We start from the raw sequence: 24,445 nt of genomic DNA, 5'->3' as shown, positions 1-24,445 counted from the left end.
TACACGGTATTATAGTAGACATAAAATACAATAAACTGTATGTATATTGACTGCAGTTATAATACATAAAAGATTAAGTAAGAAGTATAAGTTCGTATTTTTTTAGCGCGCCATGGTAGTCCAAAAACACCTGTTCTTTTATGGACGCGACTGCTACTGCGATCAACTGATCAAGCGTCCATAACCGATATTCCAAATATAAGTGCGGATTGAAATAAAATTTAAATCAAGATAAAATTCAAATCCGATTATGACCGAAAAATAATTAAACGTAAACTTTCTTGTTTTAAATATATACTTAATATTTTGTTTATGAATTCAATTATACAAATTTGTATATTGGGATATCAATTTACATACTTCGCATGTATTCAAGAAACAATATATATTATAATTACCGCCGGACATTTGTTATAAGTAATTTAATACATTAAATTAATTTATAAGACAAGACAATGTGCTTCTTGGTAAATCCTCTATAGATGGAATTATATAAAGGAGACGATACGATTTTAATTTATAATTTGAATACATCTACACAATATATATTTAAATAATATCATTCATGTTTTTATTTATCTTGGAAACAGTTATACTCTATCTATAAACTTCTTTAGTAAAATATGCATAGTTCTGGTATTTTATAAGTACACGCACTATAATTAGTAATTACTACTTTTAGAACTATTGAATATAAAGAATTTTCCCACAGAAAATTTAGAACGCAGCTTTATAATATTTCAATACCAAATTGAAAACATTTTTTAAATACTTCATATACATTCAATACATAGCGGAAACACATGGACTTGGTAAATTTCAATTTAACTCAAATAAACTTCAATTATACTTATTTCATATAGAAACTACACATTAATTGATAACAAATAAATATTGTATGTTAACATCATGAGATAATGTAACATATGTGTTTTAAACGACAGTGAACGAGTATGGTTCCCATCGGTAGCTCAACAATGCAATAACTAAATAACGTTTTATTGCAAGATACTAAATTGCATTCAAAATTATTTTATATTTCTACTATTATACATTTATAGCGTTCAACAATGTATATTCGTAGGTATACACAAAAAATAAAATACAATTTTTTACAGTTATTAGATATTAGTTATTATTTCATACTGACCACTCGCTTCGCTCGATCAAACGTCACACGGTCAATTTTATATAGTTCAACTAACCGATTTTCTTATGCTTATTGATACTAAAAATCTACTATATTAATAAAAAAAAACCAAATTCAAATCGCTTGGGTTATTATACAATATAAATTAAGTATTATGGTAACATTAAATTAAAATAAAACGTGTGTATTAATTGATACCACATTACCACCTATTGTTAAACTTTAGATAAACTTTAAGATATTATTATGTGAATATAAAGAGATAATATTATATAGTCAATATATTGACTTATTTGAGACTGTTAAAATGTGGTTGTTGAAGTAACTAGAGGTAAATACCTAACCCATTTATAATATTTAATGATAAGCATTTTAGTTATTATTAAACTGCTTAAAATTTAACAAAATATATAATACCATGGATTATAAATAGTACTATTTAGCATTGTTTTACAGCCATTATTTAATTGTAAGTATTCACATATTATATTATATGTACCTATAATAATATTATATTATGCATTTACACTCCATAAACTTAAAACATAAACGTACGTTTCTACATGCATTGTATTGACGTACAATATTTTTACTATTACAATAGAAAAAATAAAAATGATAGGTAAGTATTAAATTATCATATGTAACCATGGAAGTATTTTTTAATACGTTTATTATTATAACAAAAAAAGATAATAACGTTGAAAGTAAGTGCTGTAGAGGAAAACTTTGAATATTATATAGTGAGAGATAACCTAAGAAACATTATATAATATAATACGTATTTATTTTATTCTATTTAGACAAATGATTTTCCCAATTACAGTAAAACAATATCTAACGAAAAAATAAGAGTACTAAGGTTATTAAAATAATTTAAATGAGAAATATTCGATTTATATCACGTTTAAATCAACATATTTAGTAACATATTATATAGTGATAGGTATTACACGTGACTTAAAATAAGAAACTCAGTTATTAAACTTGTATGTGATTAAAATAAAGTTTAAAAGTTAAATCCTTAATTATTTATTACATGGAGTTTTAAATGTACATATATATAATTTCTATTTAGAGAAATACATACACGATCCTATAACGAACAGTCGCAAATCGATACATAGTTATTATTATATAGTTAAAACTAATTGTATGCCCTATTGCCCTATAAAAATGCATTACGCCCAAAATTTTAAGTTTATAAGTTTTAACTTATAAAAAAATTTACTAAAAATTAAAAACCATAAATTAAAAAAAAAAATAATATTTACTATTTAGTAGGCATACCGAACAAATACCGTCAACAAGATATGAAACAGATTTGTACCAAAACAAACATCCCATAGAAAAAAATACAATTGCATTAAAATTCAACCCTAAGTAGTTACTATAATTACCCATTATTTGTTTTGAAAATCATATAATTATTTTTTTTGTAACTTTTCCACTGGTGTGGTATCTATATATAAAATACTTCACTTTTCTATAGACAAGTGTGCCGCGTGCGTCTTCTTTAATACCATTGTTTTAAAACGTGTCACATCCCACTTGCCTCCTGCCACGTACATACGTATTTTATTCTCTGAAAACCTTCATGGTTATGCTTTTTTTTAACTTCTTAATTTAATTTTTTATAAAATATTTATTCTCTTGCTCACAATCGAATGCGTCTATGGTCTATAGTCTATACTATCTATTCGTCTACAACAAAAAAACCGCCTCCGCCAACTGTATTGTATGCTATATGAGATGTATATAATAAATTATATTCAGTAGCTTCAATAAATATACGCTTCATCAGAGAACAAGGTTATAATCTTGTCGGCACAGATGACACAAGTCCCACAGTAATCTCCACATTAACCAATACATATTACATACCTACTTTATTTTATAGTATATCTAACCGGACAATAATCCGCTAAATAAATCACTTGCAATTTATTTCGTTGTTACACACGTGTGTATGCTTGCTATTTGCGAAGGTAGTTTTCGCTAAAACAATAAGCGTGATAATAATCCTACTACTAGAATCAGCAACAGGCACGTGTAGGTATAGATTAAATAAAATAGACGGTATGAGGTACCTAACTTTGTTGAAATCCTTAATTTCAATAATCACAAGACCTTTACTAGTACTACGTCAATATTGTGTAAGTTATCAAAAACGACTTAAAATTACATTATACCTACACTGTTCTTATATTATGCTATGTTATTATATCAAATACTAAATACATATATATATATATATATTTTTGATTCGTTGTTATATTCATAACTATAGTTAATAAATAATAAGTCATTTTAAAGTACCTACATGATAGTTTTGACATGATAGTTTTATATAAACTAAGTAGATACCTATAATAGTGGTAGTACCAATGCAAGTTTTTAATAACTGTTATTGAAAAATAAGGTATTACCGTTATAGTTTAATGGAAAACATCTATAATATAATTATACTATGTAAATAACAAAATTTCATATTTTTATATATTTAAAACTATTAAAATGTTTATATTATTTAATTACTTTTTATATAGTTAAAATATAATACAATACATTTAAAGATATTTTATAAGACATATTTACCTGTAAAATCAACTCATTATTTGATAATTAAATGAAATGTCTATTATTTATTTTATTTTTAACAAAATATAAAGGTACTTATTTATAGTCATATTATATTTTTCCATAAGATCATGTCTAGATATATTTTCCCAATAAGGTCAACGCATGAAAACGGAAAGTATGGCAATCCGCTCCATAAACATTATGGTTTTAAAATAATTTGAAGTTCCAATTTGTGTATCTTATAAATGTATAAATAATAATTAAATATAATGCAAACAACACATATGTATACATTCAATTCAATCCTATTAACTTTAAAGCCTATTCTAAAGTAAAAAATGTACTAAAAATGTTCTAACATTTATATAACCACGTAAAAAAAAATATAAGTTTTTTAGTTATTGTAATAAATAATAATGCATTTTAATTTCTCAAACAGTCAATTTCACTACACAAGAAAAAATGAACATACTATATGTTTAACAATGTGATTACTACCAAATTGCATAACATTGGTTATTACACATGGGTATATAATCTAGTTAATAATAATAACATAACTTTTTAAGGATACCCGAATACCGTGATTTTAATTTCGACTTCAACATAGTAATGATAATAACAATCAACATCTATAATGACATTAAATAAATATGTTATAATTTGTTTTATTTATTTTACAGACAAAACAATTGCGTAATTTATTACATAACCAAATTCATGTTCTTCCTTAGGTCAGGTTTTAAATAAATCATAAAAATCTTTGATAACGTCTAAATTATACAATTATCAAAATTTGATTCACCGACTTCCTTAACATAAAAAATATAGGTAAGTATATATTTATATCAAGATATATGTAGTATAAATCTTAAATGGAAGAAACTACTTTGCTTTTTTCATTTTCTTCCTTAGTTAACTCATCCATATGAATAATATATTAATGGTATCTATACTCAACTTAACGATCTATAAACCCAACACACATATATCTTAAAAGAATCCTATACAACAAAAAACCAATGAGTGCATATACATTTTTAAATAAATTATAATTAAATAGGACCACTAACATTATGTTAACGTACTTTTAGTTATACATTGAATTACAATTTATATATTTAGTTTACCAACTATGTATTTACTTTTAATTATAAAATATTAATACCTACTAAATTGTAAAAACAAAAATTTATTTATTTATAACTTCTTTAGGTATCAAGCATTAGTTTATAATTTGCGATGATGTAAAATACATTATTAGATTTTTAACTTTCAGTTATGTTTGTTATTTTGTAGAAAATAACAAATGACTCATAATATTTGATAGTAATAAAAGGTATGCAATTATAAAGTAATATGTTTTCTTGATGCGAATTTCAAAATTAAAAAGTTTTATTATTTTTATAACATTATAGTACCTACCTATATCACATATTTATTATTATAATACTTAAAAAACATTTAATATTATACTGCTAAAATAAAATCAATACAAATTTTAAATTATGTACTACATTAAAAAAAAGTGTAATGATAGTTTTATACTCTTGTACAATATATAATTTTATATACAGTGTATAATAACCATGTACAATAATAATACACACAATCTCACATCATTAAAAATATAAAATTTATATATATAATAAAGTACAAATAAATTCACAAAAAAGAAAGACAAATAAATATACAATATAAATAAATTTTTATCAGTGAATTTGAATGAAAATTTGTCCAGAAACAATCGTAGGATATCTACACATAATATTAGTCTGCACAAGTACCTACTATGCTTGTATAGTTTACATACATTATGTTAAATAATATATAAGGTATTTTATATTTTAATATTATACTATCAATATATTGTTATTATACATTTATACGTGTATATATACAATAACAGAGTAAAGTGATATTCTTCGTCGCTGCAGTGTGCCTATATTTAGTATTTATATGTACATAATATAGTTGTGCTCTACATATTTATCACGCGAACGTTATACATATATACTTAATATAAAATGGGCTGGAGGCAGGGTAAGGGAAAATATATGATGCAACTCCTTTGGACAAAATGCATCTAATCACGTATAACACATATAATAATAATATTATCACCCGGAGATCATAATATTATTTTGTTTCAGGCAGCAATAGCGACCACACGCGCGTTTAACTGATATGCATTATGTATTAGAGTGGCGGCAGCTTGTGTAGTGTATGATGTCTATTGTCGGTGTACACAATATAAGCGGGCGAAAAAAACACATTTTTTTTGAACGGTGAAAAAACTGTATAATATGATTGAATCCGTATATGCTTGTTACATGAAAACCATTGGAAAAATATGATCATGGTGTTTTGGGTGAATATAAGGACTGACCGTGGTAAAAGATCATTTGTCACGGTTGCTTGGATCCAACTGACATCAAACAGTATAGGATGATGGTACATATAATATACAGTAAGTATACACACATACGCGCGATCTTATACATATACACTATATACTTACACTACACACATGCATACACACTATACAGGCCGTTAACCTCGTTCCATGTTCGAACACATATGTTATAACTGACCAGAAGTTTACATAATAGTATATTATTGTTATATATATATACAAGGATTTTAATTGAAATACACATAATAATGTGCTGGAAAAATAATGAACAATCATTTTTTTTCATATAATATTATGTTGTCAGCTTTTACTGTATGGTATAAGTGATTGTGTTATTTTTGTACATACCTATAGAATATTGTAATATTATAATTTATAATCCATGTCCTATGATACGAGAAAATTAAATTAAATTTATATAAAATAATAAACTATTATATAATAGTATATGGTCCAAGCATGTGGCCACTACCCTATAGAGATATTTTACGTCAAATTTATGCGGTAAATAATATAAGCGAAGATACAACAATAGACGATGAACACACGAATTTGACATAGATTTTTTTATAACAGCTAGACAACATGTTTAAATGCAAATAAATTGCACGACGAATAATGACCAACAAGTGGGTGAGACAGCTAGGACTTCAAACGGATAGCATACGAAGTATATCCTTTCTCTTAAGATAGGTATATGATATAATAATATAATACATTTATCATACATTTTAAATTCATATCAAAATTTTTAATATTATGAATAATTTTTGAGTACCTAAATAATATACGTAATTTTAGTTAAAAGAAATTATTACAATTTGAATTTATTTTACATAATTGACTGTTAAGTCTACAAAGACCACAATACTCAATATATTATTATATTCACTCAAAAAATATTTATTAAGTAAATAAACCTACTATAGTATAATCATAGAAGTAAACTTTGAAATACTGATTTACCTATAATAATATGTATTGTCTTATATGTATAAAAATAATATAAATTATATTATTTATTATATTACAATGATATATTATCTATTGAATTGGATTTTAAACTTTTTCAAACAAACTTGAATAGACATATGCAGTACAGGTACAGGTAGTATCGATGATACAATGAATACTGGTAGGGATTTATTGATGACATATTTTTTTTTATATTGTAGTAGAAAGCATGTAATTCGCTAGGATGAATGCTTTGGTCGCATTGTTCTGATACCTATCTAACGGAACCGTGTCGTTATATTGCTTTTGTTATAACATTTTTTATACAATTCCTAATCGCGATTGTTATCATGTCGTATATAGGTACATATTATGTGATATGATAATATGTTACATGATGATAATTATTTAAAAAAATATTTAATTATATTCAACGGCAATAGTGTTAACGCAATTTAGTGAATAATTAGAATAGTCTGCGACTTAAGGATACTACCTACATAGTTACCTACTGTAGATTTTTACAGTGATAAATTACAAAATATTATTAGTGGTTTAATAAAAAAAAAAATTAAATCCCATTGGATATCTACATATAGGTATAAATCCAATAAATATAGATCTAATAAATAATCCTAATTTAACAAATAGGTTCTTTCAGTGTAGATTTGTTATGTATTAAAACATAAAATTGACACATAACGGTATATATTTTGGTATACTGTTTTCTAAATATAAAGAAAAACAATTCAATTACATCTCTTGTGAACTGGAATTATAATATTTTTTTACTTCTATACACACATCTATACAAGGGATTGTAATTAATGAGATGTACCAAATGCCAGCTGGTCTCCGATGTCTAAAAATGTTCTCAGCACAGCTGCACATATTTAAGTTCAATTGTACCAAAAACAAGTAGACCATTTATGTAAAGAAAGTATTAAACGTGTTAGATTAGATAAAATATATACATAGTAAAGAGTAAAAAATAATGAAAAAATATAAACAGATGAGGTTATTGCCATCATTGTATGACATCGAATTCGTTGTGCATGTTGAAATTTTGTTTTACGATAGAACACATGATGTCATTGACCACGTGTATTTGAAGAACACCGTATCAAAAACCGTGGAAACTATTTGATATTGTGCGGGCAAATAGTTACAAATGTATTGAAAAAACAGTAAATATTGCAAACAAAGCATGCTAGTGCTAGTATAACAAAATGTTATTTTTTCAATCTGGCCCTTGCTGAGAAGGTGCACATTCTATGATAGCCTAGGGCGCACATTTCTTAAGCTTTGTTTACGCCTCCCAATTGGTGATTTAAACATTGTATATACTTAAGTATTATTGCCACTTACCAGAGAAGCAATCAAATTTTTGAACAAAGCAAGGTCATTTAACTGATTGGAAGTGACCATATATTATAACAGTATTAACATCCTAAATCCCTAAATATGAACAAATTTAATTTAATTCTATATTTATGTTATACTAACTATTGTAGAACTGGACACTGAAGTAGATATAAAAAAAAAATCTGTAAATTATAAACCTACCTAAATATATATAATTTAATTATTATAGACACGTTTAGCGTGGAAAAATCTTACCCAAATTATAAATTTTAATAAATAAAAATATGTCAATTATATATTAGTACAAAACTATCTTAGATAAAATCAATAGAAAAGTGGAAATAATATAAAATAAAAAAGTCCGATGAATGATTATTATTAATCTATTAATAGATAGAGAAAAAAATCAATATATTAAATGCAAAATATGGTACAAGAAGTTTGGGTTCAAACTTTTTAGTAATTAGAAAACATCAAAATATAAGTCATAAACTATAATGGTATAAAATTAACGTTATTTTACTATTAATATCATTATAAGACATCTTTATACTTTGAACTAAAACTATTTTTGTATAATTTAGTTCAAAGATATTTCTTTTAAAAGAAAATCTTTTCATAAATGTTTAATTATATTTATACTGAATTTGAAATAGTCGATACTTAAGTAAGTATTAATTTATCCATCTTTTAGCGATTTCTAATATAATTTCAATTGATTTGTACAGACCTAAATACATTTGTTATTTAAAATAATTCTTGATGAAGAGTAACTTCACTAGATGTCAAAATGAGGAAAAAATACCAAATGAAGACGCAAAATACGGAGAAAGTATTCGATATTGGACGCTCGATGCACTATTTTGTAGTGTTGTGACCAATGTTCACTGTTCCGTAATATCAATTCTAATTGATCGAATGTTAAATAAATTATTAGGTAATCTAATGAACTATTAACAAAATATCTGTCTGTATAATGACTACAATATAGTGAGTATATTATATTATTACTATTATATTTTATTTTTATAGTAGGTTGTAGGTATAAGTTACATTATAGGTACATTATAATTATAATTTATATTTTATAATAAATAATAATATATAACAAAAATTACGGGATATTGTTAACAACCAATCCCAACACTGTCTGAGTATGTATTTATTTAATATACAAGTATTTTCATGTTTAAGACTTCTCTATGGTTGTTCTTTAATAAATAGACTTACTTACTCTGCATTTTCAATTGTTAAAAACTTGTTATATGATTCACTCTGTATATGTGATATGCCTATTTTTATATCTGTATATACAGAGTGATTATTTTATTGAACACTCATTGTTTCAAAATCTATTTAAATTTTTGAAAAAAAATTAGTGTACATAATTTCCAGTCGAAATAAAACAACATTTTTTTAATATTTATTATTGCTATAAAATTTTAATTTTTTACTTTTTTAAATGACAACATACATTTTTAAATTCATGTTTTAAAGCAGAATATTTATCAGTATATTTCGATACATAAAAAACGAAAATGAGTTAAGATGAGTCATAATTATTTAAAATTTAGGTAAGCAGAGTAGTAATAAACCAACATTTTGAGAATTTTTCCTTGTACCTACCATTCCACTCCTCTAGCTGTAATAAATACATATATAACTCATAAACTAGTAGTCCAAATTTCGATTTTTATATGAAAATACTCCAAAAAATATTTCGTTTTAGGATATGAAATTAAAAATTTACATTGTCATTCAAAAAATTTTTATTTTATTTTGTCTGGAAATTATGTTAAAGAAAATGTTTTCAAAATCGTTAAATTGATTTCAATTAATGAGTGTTTTTCAACAAAAGAATCACTCATCAGTATACATTACATTAAATAAGTGGCTTTACAGTATATATGTACATTTTTTACTTATATCATATTTTATACGGTCTAATATACTATTGTAGGATGAATAACCGTTAAGGAGACCATAAAGTAATATTAGTATTACAATAGTATTAACGGACAATTAGATTGCTTGTAACCAAACACAAGAGAGCACGACTAATTTGATACTTATCGCGTTGGTAAAACTTTTTAAAGAGCAGCACAAACACTAATTCGTATCTATTGATAAGAATCAGTTTAGTTAAGAACGTATAGAAGTAAAAAAATATAAAAATCTACATGATAATTATTCATTTATTTTGCTATATTATTTAGTTCATTCTCAAAGTAGATATATCATATATACATTACACCTACTTTATTTTACATAAATTATATTGTGTTTAGGAAATTCAAAATGTCAATATAGAAGTAATTATCTTGGTACATACTTCTTAAGGCCGAAATTATAATCAGAAGAGAAGTTGCGTCCTAATACAAAATGTTAAGGACAATTTATAAGAAATTTGAGTCCTGCCGTACTTTTTTGGGGCAACTGTAAGCTCTCCCAATTTTATTGAACTGTAAAACCTAACCTTCATTTTTGAAGGAAAATATCCACCGTTAAAGTATCTACTTCCCTATTACTACATTTATTAATTACTTTCACTGCGGTTAATCTTTGCAATTTCTGATAAACTGTGGTCCTAACACCAGAAGATGGCTATCTAAATTTTACACTGACATCCAACAATCCGGTACGCTGCCACCAGAATTTAGAAAATCTAGAATAATTGCTATCATCAAACCCGGGAAACCAAACGATCGCCCAGAAAACTACCGACCAATAGCACTACTCAGCGTATGCTATAAACTACTGGAGAGAATAATCTACAATCGAATAAGCCCAATTATACTAAATACCATTCCGGTGGAACAAGCCGGGTTCAGGCCGGGCCGAAGCTGTTCCGATCAAGTCCTCGCATTGACCACTTATATTGAGGCTGGCTTTCAAAACCGCCTAAAAACTGCAGCGGTATTTATCGACCTAACAGCTGCTTACGATACCGTTTGGAGACACGGCCTGCTGTACAAACTTCTTCAAACTATTTGCTGCCGAAATACCGTCCAGCTAATCAACACTATGCTTACTAATAGATCATTTAAAGTTCACATGAATGATAAAACTAGCAACTTTAGAACATTAAATAACGGCCTAGCGCAAGGCTCGGTATTAGCACCTCTATTATTTAATGTCTATATAGCCGACCTCCCATTGACTCACTCCATTAAATTCGCATACGCTGATGACCTAGCTATTGTAACTCAACACAAAGACCTCAATGAAACAGAAAGGATACTCACAGACGATCTCATCACTCTAGGTAATTACTTCCATGCCTGGAGACTAAAACCTAACACCAGCAAAACAGAAGCGTCCTGTTTCCACCTCAACAATAAACTTGCTAGCGCTCAACTAGACATAACTTTCAACGGAGACGCTCTAAACCACAATTGCCACCCCAAATACCTTGGAATAACACTAGATCGCACACTCTCCTTCAAAACTCATCTCGAAAACACTGCCGCCAAACTTAACTCCAGAAATAATATTATACATAAACTCTGCGGTACATCTTGGGGTGCTTCGGCTCACACTCTGCGATGCTCGGCTCTTGGTTTGGTCTACCCAGTAGCTGAATACTGCGCATCCGTCTGGCTAAATAGCGCTCATGTGGCAAAAGTAGACACCCAACTAAACACTACCATGAGATTAATATCTGGCACAATAAAATCGACACCTACTCACTGGCTCCCAACATTAACAGCAATTGCCCCCCCACCACTTCGCAGAGCGAGCGCCTTAGTTAAAGATCTCTCAAAAATAAGTCTCAATCATGAACTGCCCATTAATAATTTTATTGACGACGCGACCAAAACACGATTGAAGTCTAGAAAACCGACACCAAAAACAGCTAAGGACCTAACCGATGCAAACTTCGACATGATGACGCAATGGGAACAAACGTGGGCAGCCGTGGCAGAGAACGACAACATCCTATGTAACATATCACCAGGACATATACCCACAGGATTTGACCTACAGCGAAATCTATGGTGCACACTTAATAGAATACGAACCTCACACGGTAGATGTGCAGATTCCTTGCACAAATGGGGCATGAGAGACTCACCAAAATGTGATTGTGGAGCAGAGAAGCAGACCATCTATCACATAGCATTTGTATGTCCTATCCACGCCTACCAAGGTCCCAGAATCGACTGCCTCACAACCCCTCCAAAATTTATTAAATGGCTGGAGGAACTAGAACTAGATCTCTAACACCTTATCGTTACCTTATTAATATTACTCATATTTTCTCTTTTTTTACTTGTTTATTTTCATTTTATTCATCTTTTATATTATATTAATTAATTAAATTTACTGTACGTTACCATATTATAATTCTAATGCATGTAACCACAAACCATACGCTAAATAAAATCTTTGCAAAAATGTTGTTTTATTTCGACTGAAAATGATGTAAAAAATATATTTTTAAAAACGTTACTAGATGCCTAAGGTAAACGCAATTCGAAATTAAATATCAAATAAAATATTTACATTAATGATTACTAATCATAGCGTTATCGTGTTATTAATGTAATTCTATTAAAAAGTATTAAAAATATAAAAATTGTTAGTTGATCACAAATTATTAAATTGTTGGAAATGAAATAAACATTCATAAATATTATGAATGCCAATTTTAAAAGTTTAAATAAATTATATCGATTTAAAATATTCCTAAACAATGTTTTTTGTTTTATTTATCTATATAGATAGAAAAACAATTAATATTACTCTTTATTTTATACATATAAAATTCAAATACAGCTTAATAAATATGTAGAAATGAGCATGCATAATGCATATAGGACATGGGTAAATGTACCAAATGAATATACGGTTGGATACTTGGGTAAACTCATTAAACATACGCCAATAACGGAATTATCTACTCGGCTATTTGTATACTAAATAACAAATTTATGAAAATTTCCTATACACAAATAGTGTGATGTCGAAATTAAATCTGTCATTTTCAAAACGTAGAACATTCAGAAATACAAGTGTGAGTATAAATACTATAAAATTGTACATATAATGGTAAAACCAAAATATTCTAGTGTATAGTCTGTAGTGTTAAAGTAGTTTAAGCGATTATAATAAACAGACAATGAAATTAAAATGGTAACGAAAATATTTTATTTAAGTAATAAATCTATTAGTATTAAATTTAATAAATTTATTTTCGGCAATATATTTTGAAAGATTCCATTTGAGTGTAACAAATTATAAGTTATAACATAACTTCATAACATTCAGCCAATTTAGATCAAGAATTATTTATAAGCTATATATGAATATATGTAACTCACATGATCTAGTAAAGCCTACAATATAACGTATAAACAAAAAGTAGTCAAATTTAAATCTATTTTTTGTCTTTAAAAGTACATCAAGCAATATAATTACAATAACAAGGAAAAATTACCTAAATATTTGAAGTTTTAAATTAAATATACAATCGCATGTATGTTCATTTTTGAACATCTCTTTCCAAGCGAAATAATATTCTAAAAAAGACCAAACCAAAAAATATAGAAGTATAACATTATAAATCATTTAGCAATTCTCAATTTATTTATACATAAAATATAAAAATGAAACATTAATGACTTTTTAAGATTTTAAAATGATAGTATAAACCAAAAACTGAGACAAATTTAAACTGTAATATTTTACATGCTCAACCTCACTTTAAAATTTAAAAAACCACACATAGGTAGATGAAAAATTGATAAATAATAATCATAATACAATGTATGTAATATTCATACAAAAGCATTTTATTATCAAAATTATAATCAATATTTTATTAGTAGGTCACACAAAAGACCAACACAATTAGCGATGTAGAACATAATAATAAACACTTATGGATGATTCAGAAGACACTGGTCTATGAGTTTAATAGTTTTTAGTGTTTGATAATGAAAAATATATTTGTTTAATAAAAGATGAATATTTTATTTTGATTATACCTGCATATATTGTAAGTCAAAAACTTAAAATGAATAATATAGATCTAAACGCGTATTGTACACCTGTACTCTAAACTTCTAATATTAATCACAACCAAGGATCTTTGATTAATTAAAAAATATATTATGATACAATAGTTTAAACATTTATGACAACGTTTATTGAATCTTTTCGTCCCAATAATATTTTGAGTCCATGGCGCAAAATACCTATTATTACCTATTAATATTATGTCGAGATTATGTTCACTGAACAATTAGTAATTTTGTACATATAGCACTATACTTCAACTTACACTTCAATTATTATAAAACCATTCTATAAAATTATTTTATAATTTTTAAAGAATAAGTTAGATGTAAGTAAAACAATATTGTACCTAATAATGTTCAATTGTTAAAACTATTATTAACGAACGGCCTCAAAAATTAATGCACTTGTCACTTATATATAAATAACTAAAGAAAAATAAAATTAGACATAGCTTAATAAAAGTAAGACTATGGTAGTATTATGACACCAAAGGTCAAGGTCGACCTTTTTTAAAGTCTAGAACGATTTGGCATCAGCTTGTTCAACAAAGAGAAATATATATATATATAGAAAATAATCGAGCAAACTAAATTTCTACTTATTGTTCATATATCCAACCAAAATGATCATTCAGATAAATACGTTACAGCTGATTAACCTAATCAATATAATTATTTTATAATATTAATAAATTATACACATTAAGATAAATATGGATATAAATATTTATACATTTTTGGCTTACAAGTTGTATTACTATTACAACATAATGTATAAAAAATGTATAAATAAAAGGATAGCGACCCTTTCGAGTAACGAATTCCAGATGTTATAGAAATAACTCATAAAAGATTTTAATCGTGAAATAGTTCTCAAGGGTTAATTCAGTACATAGTTACTCTCTGCGGTACAGACAATTGATATTAACATGAAACGCTTCTGCTTTTCATCGAATTTCGTATAACATTTCAAAGAACAATCAGGTAAACACTAAAAACAAGAGTGTGTGTGCATTCTATCGACTGGAAATCATAAAACTTTCATGACTTCCGTTTTAATAGTCCAGCATATGCTCTTGAAGTGAAACACACTAAAACTAATGGGTATAATATACATGTATTGTTACATCAAGAAGAAATTTGCATATTTGAAATATACATAAACAATTTAACATAAAATAAAATAATTTAAGTAAGTATTATATTAAGTTAATGCCATACGTTAATCAAATTTATACATATATTATGTTACACATATCTAACAACTTAGGCGTGATTCTACTATACAACTATTTACAATTATTATAAAATTAATAGACTTCAAGATATTTTTTTTTAACTGAAATAATATTATTTATCCATCGTGTCTATTCACAAAATACATATTTTTCCGTTTTTTTTTCATTCCACACAAGTGTAAGGACATAAGTACTTGATGTGATCATTGCAAAAATGCTATCATTAAATCATAAGTTGTATACTTACCTACTAGCAGTACTAGCTATTATATTTGATACAGTATAAATATACAATGTATCAACGAGAACCAGCACGTTGTAAAAAAACTAATAGAGCATTACATAGTCGGTGCTGGACAAGGCGGCAATTCTAGTTAAACAACCCGTATGGTGGTAGTGGTAATAATCGCATGAGGCGGCCGTATTCATTTAAATACAATTGTAATCACGATTTGATGAGTCACACACAAGTGCGACCGGAAACCGATTACATTATTATAACTTATAAGCATGACCTTCATAGGCTCGTAACAGAGAAGTCAACTTTTTTAGTTTAGATATAATATTATATAATATTTTTGACCATTTCAAAAAGGCGGCAATTTTCAAATCTGAAATTATACACAATGTGCTTATGTCATATACGATGTAGGTATCAGGCACCCATACAACACTGAGCAAGTCAGATAACATATAATAGTCATAAATACACATGTGATAAATTCTGATACGCAAAACAAATAAATTATAATAATAATAAAAAAAAAAACATTTTCCATCGAATAACTAAACAATCTCGTAAATGTAAATAAATGTAATATCAAGACTAAAGCCAGCAAAAATTTCAGGGGTGGGTCTGAACCCTAACCACCCTCCCTGGCTACGTCCGTGTGTAATATACAACATATTGTAGATAGTTCGGACTCAATGTCCAGTTAGTGTGTCTTTAATGTTTTATATAATATTATTATTAGGCAAAATACACGTGAGGAAACCGAAATAAACCGTTGTAATTTATCGTCTTACTACACTACACACCTATATATACATTATACATGGCTAGATGGACCGACTAATTCATTTTTGAAACAATGTATTTTTATTGGTTTTGAGAAGTAATAACAATTGGATTTTTACAAGGCATCAAGAATGAAACACACGAGAAAAAACTAAACAAAACGTGACCATATTATAATACGGTTGTGATACCGTTAAAATTATGTTTATTTTCTACGATATGAACAGACCACAACTAAGAGTCCAATATCCAAAACCTACTTATCGTATTGCAAATATCAAATTTATGCCACGATACAACATACAAATAATAATATTACCATATATATATATACATTTCATATAAGCTATTAGTATAATCCGTTTTTTATATAAATATATTATATTTATTTTAATACCAGTAATTATCAGACAAATATAATTTTAAAAGAGCACACGTACAGTTAACAAATATCGGTTATATATTATCCATATAATCGTATACACCTACTTATTAGTTATCACTATGATAAAACCAAATTATCTATAGCTATATATTATTCTAGTAATAATTTTCAATGAGTAATGCCAATCAATTAGAACTTTGAAGGGCGAACTTATACAAGTACATATGTCAATAACAAGAATTGACAATACAACTGTGAAATATGAGACAAATATTTTTTTTTTATAATTATACTCTAAGCTGAGTCTAAGCCCTAAGGTCAAAACATGATAAATGAAAGATTCTAAAAAATAGTTATTATAAATAATTTGTTGTAGTACCTAACGGTTTTCAGAATTTTTCTCAAAAAAAATGTATTAATTTGTATTTCCTTTACTTAATTAATTAACACAATCTGTTCAAATTTGATTATCTTACCATACCTAAGCATAAGTGATATTTACGGAAAAATTTTTAATAGTTATACAAATATATAATTGTAAATATTATTTTTATAATATAAAAAAAACATCAACATAATATTGAAAATAACATTATTTTAAGATACTACTGACGACAACATCATTATTGATAAAACGTCAACAAATTTATTAAAATTAAATTTAAAAAAAAAGAGCGAAAAACACACGTAATAGGTAGCTATTGTTTAAATGTTTTCATTACACCTAGTACCTGCCTATGTAACTCTTTACCTATTTATTTTTATAAGACTTCTGTACAATATTTACGCACTTCAGTACTTATATTATTTTAACCGTTTAGTTAATATTAATTTCATTTAAAATATCGTTGCACTATTTTAAACCATACATTAAATATAAACAGTAACACCTATTAATTTTAATTTACTTTATTTAAATATTGATTTTTAATTGTTATTTTTTTACTGAGACAAAAAAAAAGTGAAGGTTAATTTAGATCAAACAATCAATAATTATATCTTGAATTTTAAAATAAATATTATATAGGTACTTTGAATTAATTTTTACCGAGATTTTTACACACAGCGAAAAAAATATAATTTAATACTAAATAGTAAATATATACATATAGAGTAACAATATAAAAATTAAATATATAATAAATATGTAAATTATTATTAAAAAGGTTTCGTAAATGCAAAGGGTTTGCTATGGAAAAATTATTAGAGTAGCCCGTATTTCTTTGAATACACTATAAAAAAAAATAATCATAAATACCCCTATGATATAATATATTATTATTTCTTAAAAAAAAAACTCAAACATAATATACGTAAATGTTGGTTTTCCAACACATATAACATAGAATAATTTAACTGTAATAAGACTAACAAGTAACAAGGGCGTCAAAGGGTTATATTTCACTCATTTCACTCAATGCATCAAAAACAGAAGTGTAATTGTTTTACGTCAACAAATAATAATAATATGATATGTATATATTATGATTTATATAATTTAATAATATAATACTATATTCATGTTTTCTTCGCTATCCTAGCTATAGAAACTAGCGATTTTAAGTAAAAACCTAATAATCACGAAGTGTTGTTAATTAAATAGTGCAATTAGTGTTGACACAATATCTTTTAACAACGATATTAAAACATAAAAATCTGTAAAAATCACACGTTTTCTTGAAAAAAAATAGTATACAGTATACACATTATATATCCAAATACTGAATATTATCAATTATCACAAATATATATATCCTTGGCCTAGTTATCTGCAATAGCTCCAAATATTTTTTCTACTATTATTATTAAAAACTACAACCATTCGTTTTGTTCAAATATTACGCCCAATGTAAAACGACGGTGGAGGTATGGTTAGTATGAAAAGCACGATATATGATAATGCAACAACAATACAAATAATAACAATAATAGATAGGTACGGACTACACACACACACATAGCTTTCACAAAACGGCGGTGAAGAATAAAATAACATTATTATTTATTAGACAATTCGAGAGACTCAAACTATAATCGGTCTTCAATCATGCCTATGTCAAGCCAGAAAAAACGGCTAATAATGCGTATATACAACCGACTACTGTCTATAACACCTACAACAGTCAGCTAAGATTCTGAACAACTATTATAAGTACCATTAGGTCTTCAATATTAGTTTCCTTATCGTCGTCTGTACTTTACATTACAAACTTTTATGTCCCGCAGAAAAACCCACGGAAAAGACAAATCATTCCGAAAATAAATTAACAACTCGATGACTTTATAAGGGTAAGGCGCAGTCTGGGTAAATGAAAATATGATAACGAATTAAATTTTTACCTTATTCGCACCAGTCGCGTTGTCGGTGCTGTCCGATGCGTTTGCAGTGTCATTTGCGAAAACCGATAGATACACCTTATTTATTTATGAGTGCCACCGCTGTGATTTCCACTTAAATTGCACTTCTAAAGCTAATAGGCAGCGAGTTGTCATATTTACTTTTGGGAAATATATTGAAATTTATTCATACGCACGAATTAAATTTATTATACTATATAAGTATGTTACCACCGGTCGAACGATCAAAATTTGCACACACTTAACACGTATCGTTTCACCTCGTCACAATAATAATAACAACAACAATAATAAAACATAACGATAATAACAAAAAGAAATTGAGCAACTACCGACGACGGCGGATTTCGACACTATATCACGGGCACTGAACTCGCGAATTTATATTAATTTACCATTTTCACCAATCGGCAAACACTCAAGAGCACTCGACACAGACGGTCGCGATCGTTTTCGGACGATTACGATGTAATAATATGAGTGAAGAACGACTAACGTAAATTAAACGGACCACACGCGCTGTAGTTTACGTCGGTTTTATCTTTCAATTTTTATTTCACGATACCCGCGACGAGACGGTCGAACTTTGCACTACCATATCGTTCTGATAACAATATCGCTTTTGATTAATGTACACTACGGACGGACCACGCACACGCACGCAACGTTCACGGGCACTATACTGCTGAGGAACAGGCTGTGGCAGTGACTGTTAGGCGAGTGGTGGGGACCGTGCAGTTCCAGTGTCAACACGACACGGTCGAACAAAATGTCTCGGACCAACAAACGCGCATAGTTGGCAACGCTGCAACCTCACGGCGGTGAATACGATAAGTCAATAAAAATATTACTTTCTTTGCAATTTGTGAATTTAAAATTCAGAAGGAAAATTACACTAATTACAGGTATCAAGGTTTCTATAAAACTATAAAAAGTATAATAACTTGTTGAGCTGTCAAAAGTCCAAAGCCTTCTGCAAAAGTCAAAAACACCTATTTATGTAAACTTAAAAAAGTTAAAAATATACATAAACTGAAGTTTTTTGATTGTTCTTAATCAATTTAACAGGTCTTATTGTAAATATTAATTACCTATTAATGTTTTAATTAATAATATTCCATTGAAATATATTTATTATTATTATTATAAAGCATTATAGAGACAGTATGAAAATACAAAATGTAATGTTAATAGTATTCTTTTAAATTCTGAGTAAAACTAACAATGATGAATGTATTGGTTTTACAATGGCCAATAGGTATTGTTTTTTAAAAAAAGTGTATGGATTTTAGAGCAATAGTTCTTCAATTTTCTACAAGGTCGTATTTTCAGGATTCGATATGAATCTAAATCTAATTGGTACTCAGAGGATCAATAGAAAACAAAATTCAAAAAAATTGCTCAATATCAGTTTTATTATACTGTAATCAAAAATATAAAAAATATTCAACCTTCATAGACAAAACTTGAAATTTTAATACAAGATTCTATACCTATACTATAGCTAGTTCTTATTAAAATTAAGTTTTTGATAAAATTAATTTTGTTTTTCTAACGTTAACTCAAAAATGAAAGAGTATAGATAGGTACTATATACTTCAATACTTGAAATGTTCAAATAAGTTTATATATTTCATTTACTAAAATGATCTCCTTATTACAAAAATTTAACACGTAGCCCAAACGCCCAAACTCTCTATAAATGTTTCCACTCAAATCTATACAACCACTGCAATCCGGAAAACGGTCACTTTGTAGTTTGTACAATCTATTATTTAAACTACTTAACGTGGACACATTGTACGGTCGGGTAAAAATGTTTATTTCAGAACGCAGACACTTTGTACTATCATATTCATATACAACAGGGATGGGCAACTGAAAGTTATTAGAGGGCCAATTTTCAGAAAATTCTAATTTAGCGGGCCAGAGTATAGAGAGCAAAAGAAAAGGTCATTCAAAGTATACATTTTAATTTAGCATAGACGTAGCATAGAGTATAGACGTTTGACTTTGAAATTGTATATGATGTAATTTGAAAATGTAACGTGAGTCAGATAAAAATGGTTCGCGGGTCACCATGCAGTTGCCCACCCATGATATACATTATAAAAAATATATTATTCTAAATATAAGTTATATACCTAAGTAGTAAATATATATAATGTCAATAAATAAAATGTAAAAAATAAATAAAAAGTCAATATTACTATCATTAAAAAGTATAGAATATTAACAAGTCAAAATAATCAGATTTTTAATTTATTATTACTACATTATCAAAAATTATGCTAAAAAGTAAATTAAAAATGTGTACAATATAAACTTAAATAAATAATAACATCGAAAAAAAAATCGTTAAAAATTACATGTCGTGTATAGCAATAAAGAGAATATAAAAATTCTAAATTTATTATTTCTCTTTTTTTGATGCTAGTTTATTATTGTCACCAAAATTGGATTTTTGTCTCTCATAAATTCTTTATGGGAGTTGCGATTCGAACAGATGCTATAATGACTTGTTTATATTTTATCTATACTTTATGTATATAAGTTGTTTGCGTTTCGCACTTTTAATGCTCGACCGTACAAAGTATTGAAAGTGACCCTTCAATCTTCTTATCTCAAATTTATCTATATTCAACATTCCATGGAATATTGTCCCAGATGACCTCAGAAGACATTTAAAACGCAAATGGTGCCGATTCCTTCTAAATTATTAAGAACCCTTGGGCCTCGAAACTAATGACTAATCATGACTACTAGTACTACCACTCAATCACTGGATGGGTCTTCGCTCAGTTCTATAGTCACTATTCCCCCATTCATCAATAATTATGCCTATTGTAAAGATTATAATATGTTTACAATCAATGACGAGGTAACTAGATATATTCGACCCTAACAGCAAAGCTAGTTTCCAGGTTTTTTTTATATTAAATTTATAAATAATAATCGTTAAAAAATAGACTGTTGACTTTTTACAATAGTTTTGAAAAAAATCTATTGTGTTGATTAATTTAAATAAAAATAATAAAAAAATATTATTAACTTACTAATAATAATAATATTATACTTTATACTGTAGTACTATAGACTTTTATATCTTCTAGTATATATTATAATACCAGTATTTTAACTGTGGCATAGGTATTTTGTTATAGTTTATTCGTATATCTAGTATCTACAATTTGCTCTAATTATACCAACAGTGATTAATATGATATTATAATTAATATACGCTTAAATTGGTATCTCGAAGTAAAATTTATTCATTTGGAAATTCTGATGTTGAATTTACAGTTTATAAATGAATTTGTTATTTACTTTTATAAGTTTATAACATAATTTATAATTTTGTATCATAGAAGGTTAATCAACTTAATCGTATATAAATTTATAATAATATGTTATATAAAATATTTTACAAAACCTTTATTTTAAAAACAAAAAGTTTTATAAAATATTTCATAGGTATTTTATTATATCTGAAACAAACTATGCAACATAATTTTGTGTCATATAATATGACACATTGACACATTGCCTATGCAACGCGCTGTCTTGTGTAATAATAACGTACCTAGTCAATTGCATTTCTGGCCTTCTGGGTAATCAAAAAATATAGCTATGTTTGCTGTATAGGTATCATTTTTCAATTTTTGTAATATATTAGAATTAGACTATAGTTTATATTATAAAAATAAGTGGCCAATATGGATGATGGACGATGGTTTATAAATCTTTTGCCAATAATTATTTGTTGATATTTACAGTAGTTAGAAAATACCTTTGAAGGTAGTCAGAAGTGGCGTTTTACCATATTATATTATATATACCAATATACCATATTATATATACCTACAAGCATATACATTTTTTACATTTTGTTATGATAAATTATCAGTGATCGCTATATCTAAAGAACCATCTTTATATTATAAAACTAATATTATTTTTAAAAGTGTAAAATAAATACATACATATAAATATATAATATTTGTACATCGTTAACTATGTACTTTCTGCAAGTAGGTTAGAGTATTATATACCAGTACCTGTTGGTACCTATTCTACATAAAGTATACTTATACATTAATTTTTATGTTTAATTTATTAACAATTATAATTTATCATGGTGTACACATTCGACCACTTTATATTATTTGTATAATTACCATAATTACCAATTACCTACCTAAAATCGAAATGTTAAACGTATCTATAGCAAAAAAAACAAATTAATATAAAAGTATAAAGTATATGAATATATGACAATATGACATGATACTCCATCAATACAAAATTGGCCAATGTAAACACGATAATGTTTATATAAATTGTTCTATTTATAGAAGTATATATTTATTACAAATACATGGTACAATACTACGTTAAGGGCAAAATGCAGAATGCTTACGATTTAGTATGTTATATACTTATACATATACCTAATGGATTTCCAACTATTGTCAGATATAAATTTATAATAATATATATTAATATAGGTAAGTACTACATATAACTAATAAGAGTTATTAATTATATTATTTTTGTAACTTAGCAGACTTCCATTTAGGTTTTTAATGCTATTGTCGCATGTCAAATTATAGTAATGTACTGTGTCTATAATGGGTTTATTAAGAAATGCACTTAAACAGATAATTTTTTTATTTTTATAATATTCTACTTATGTCAACATTTGTTGATGGCCATTGGCCATTGACCATGATTACATACAATGATCGAAACATTTATTTTTGTAGTAATAGGTAACTAATAGTTATTATTTAGTATTTATTAATCCATTTAATTTACACTAGATATTGATGTATTATTATAATTATATATGTTATAATATAGTATACTTGGATAATAATATAATATAATAGGTAAATTAATAGAGTAAAATATAAATTACAGTTCTGGTCTTCTGGATCAAATAATATAAAGCA

The 24,445-nt window shown here is 26.8% G+C and overlaps 1 protein-coding gene across 2 annotated transcripts in view; it reads right to left on the bottom strand.

Moving 5' to 3' along the window:
- The window catches only part of LOC132931018 (uncharacterized), a 52,367-nt gene extending 32,185 nt beyond the window's left edge, over positions 1-20,182 (bottom strand). The window contains exon 1 of one of the 2 annotated variants that reach the window (XR_009662318.1): positions 19,473-20,182. The gene's annotated coding sequence lies outside the window, so the exon portion shown is untranslated. The remainder of the gene's footprint in view (positions 1-19,472) is intronic. The other variant, XM_060997198.1, reaches the window with a different exon arrangement.
- Positions 20,183-24,445: the final 4,263 nt, after the last annotated feature.

This window comes from Rhopalosiphum padi, chromosome 4 (assembly GCF_020882245.1).
Source record: "Rhopalosiphum padi isolate XX-2018 chromosome 4, ASM2088224v1, whole genome shotgun sequence".
In the NCBI taxonomy this organism is placed as follows: domain Eukaryota; kingdom Metazoa; phylum Arthropoda; class Insecta; order Hemiptera; family Aphididae; genus Rhopalosiphum; species Rhopalosiphum padi.
The sequence above is the reverse complement of the archived record's forward strand: the minus strand, read 5'-3'. Positions and strand labels throughout refer to the sequence as shown.